The 2,245-nt window shown below is 59.5% G+C and overlaps 1 non-coding gene across 1 annotated transcript; it reads left to right on the forward strand.

Moving 5' to 3' along the window:
* Positions 1-795: 795 nt before the first annotated feature.
* LOC112121174 lies at positions 796-959 on the forward strand. Its single transcript, XR_002909260.1, has one exon. It is a non-coding gene; the product is annotated as a U1 spliceosomal RNA (small nuclear RNA).
* Positions 960-2,245: the final 1,286 nt, after the last annotated feature.

The raw sequence follows: 2,245 nt of genomic DNA on the forward strand, positions 1-2,245 counted from the left end.
AGTTCAGACCCTGGCTGCCTGGGGAGCCCTTCCTTGGCTAACATGCCAAGCAGATACCTCCTGAGGTCCCTTCCAACCCTGATCTTCTATGATTCTATGTCTGGAGTGGATGACAACACCTGACCTTCTGCAATGACAAGAAATGGACGTGAGCCAAGCGGGGGGGGGGGCAATTCTTGTATTGCACCAGCGCCCGGTGGGGAGAGAGACGCGGAAAGCAGCGTCTCTCTTTCCCAGCAGACGGTGGCCCACAATACAAGCTATTCCCGTGTCTCTCTGATGGCCTGGCTGCGGGGACGGGGCGGCTGCGGCTCTGGGGCAGGCCAGACCCTGGAGTGTTATTGAAATCAGGTCATGGCTTTGCAGGCCCCGCCTTTCCTGAGCTGGGCTGGCTGCAGCACCTGACGCGGCCGCTGGGGGGAGCGGGCCCAGCAGAGGCCCAGGCGGGGTCCGGGCACCGGGTGGGGCTGGCTGCGGGGTTGGCCAGGGAAGGGTGCAGGCCTAGGCAGGCAGTGGGCGGGGCCCGACTGGAGGGGCGGAGCCCCGTGAGCACGTATGCAGATCTCTATGTGCAAGCAGAGCATTCTGGGAGTGGGAGCAGCCTGCCGAGCAGGGCCCGAATTTGGCACCCGGGGCTCGGTGTGGAGAAGGGTGGGACCCCGGGGCCATGTCGGGGCAGCTCGCAGCAGTCGGGGCCGGTGTGGGCGGGGCCGGCGGTCGGTCCGAGTCGGGCCCCACCGTGTGTTGAGAGTGTGGGGCGAGCGAGGGCGGGAGGCGGCCGGGGCGGACCAACTCATACTTACCTGGCAGGGGAGATACCATGATCACGAAGGTGGTTTTCCCAGGGTGAGGCTCATCCATTGCACTGCGGGTGTGCTGACCCCTGCGATTTCCCCAAATGCGGGAAACTTGACTGCATAATTTGTGGTAGTGGGGGACTGCGTTCGCGCTCTCCCCTGGCGATGGGTCAAAGACAGAGAAACCCCCGAGGGGCTGCGTCGAGCACTGTGAGGGAGCGGGCTCTGGGCATTCACTGCCTGTCTGGCCCTGTCTGTGTGACTGGGCTGCAGGCGGCTCTAGGGGGGCTACTATTTTCTTCTGCTTGTGAGTAACTCTCAGCGCGTTCTAGCCATGGGGCAAAGCTCGGAAGTGCTTCCTTCTGCTCTGTGGCTTTCGCGTCTGCTCTGCTCTGTAGTCTGCCTTTGGGGGGCTTCGACCAGGGCCTTCTTTTGCCCTAAGGGGAGCTGCCTGCCTGCTCTGCCTCTTTCCCTGCTTGCAGCTTTTTGCCCGTTCCTCCTTCTTGGGTTCTTTTTCCTTTGCTGGGAGGATGGCCTGTCCCACCTGGTCCCCTCGTCCAACATGCAGGCTCACCCCCTGCCCTGGGGCCTGTCTGTGCTACAGGGACTAGGCTGGCACAACCCCATGGCGGAGGAGGTCTTTCCGTCGCTTTAGGCCCACCGCCTCCCCGAATGCCCTTAGCTACTCTGGGGGTTAGGTCGGTGTGGCCGTGTCGCCCAGGAGCAGGTTTCCCTTTCGCACACCCCTGACGGAGGCAGCTGTTTTGAAGTAACTGTTCAGGGCGCACCAACCCTCAGGCCTGGGCTGCACAGGGAACGTACGTCAGCACAGCTACATCAGTGCGGGCCATGGTCGGAAGAATTCTTCCGTCGACCTCGCTCCCGCCTTTCGGGGAGGTGGATGCCCTACGCCGACTAGGGTGACCAGACAGCAAATGTGAAAAATCAGGACAAGGGGTGGGGGGTAATAGGAGCCTAGATAAGAAAAAGACCCAAGCATCGGGACTGTCCCTATAAAATTGGGACATCTGGTCACCCTAACACCAACAAGAGAACTAAACAGAACTAAAGCTGAGCGCGAGGCGTTACGTCTACACGAGCATCCGGAATGTGGGTGCGCCCTGGCAAGTTCAACGCTGCCGAAAGAAACCAGAAAACAAGGAGCTCATCAGGTCCCTCTGCTGGCACCCACATCTGGTGTCTAGTCCGTCTGCTGGGAAATAAGGGAAAGGAAATGAATAAAGAAGTCAGGAAATAACAAGGAAATGAAGAGGTTTGTCGAACGGGTTCTGTCCGATTTACCATCTTCCCAGCTACCAGTCAGCGTTAAAGACCTAAAGTCAACCTATCGGCGTACGTACAGATTGTTAGATGGAAATTAAAAGGAGCTGCTGTCACGAGTGTTAAGTGCCTGCAAGCAGCATGCAGACCGTTTAAAGACCCCGTAA

Source organism: Terrapene carolina, unplaced genomic scaffold (genome assembly GCF_002925995.2).
Source record: "Terrapene carolina triunguis isolate 2854851 unplaced genomic scaffold, T_m_triunguis-2.0 Scaffold28268, whole genome shotgun sequence".
In the NCBI taxonomy this organism is placed as follows: Eukaryota; Metazoa; Chordata; order Testudines; family Emydidae; genus Terrapene; species Terrapene triunguis.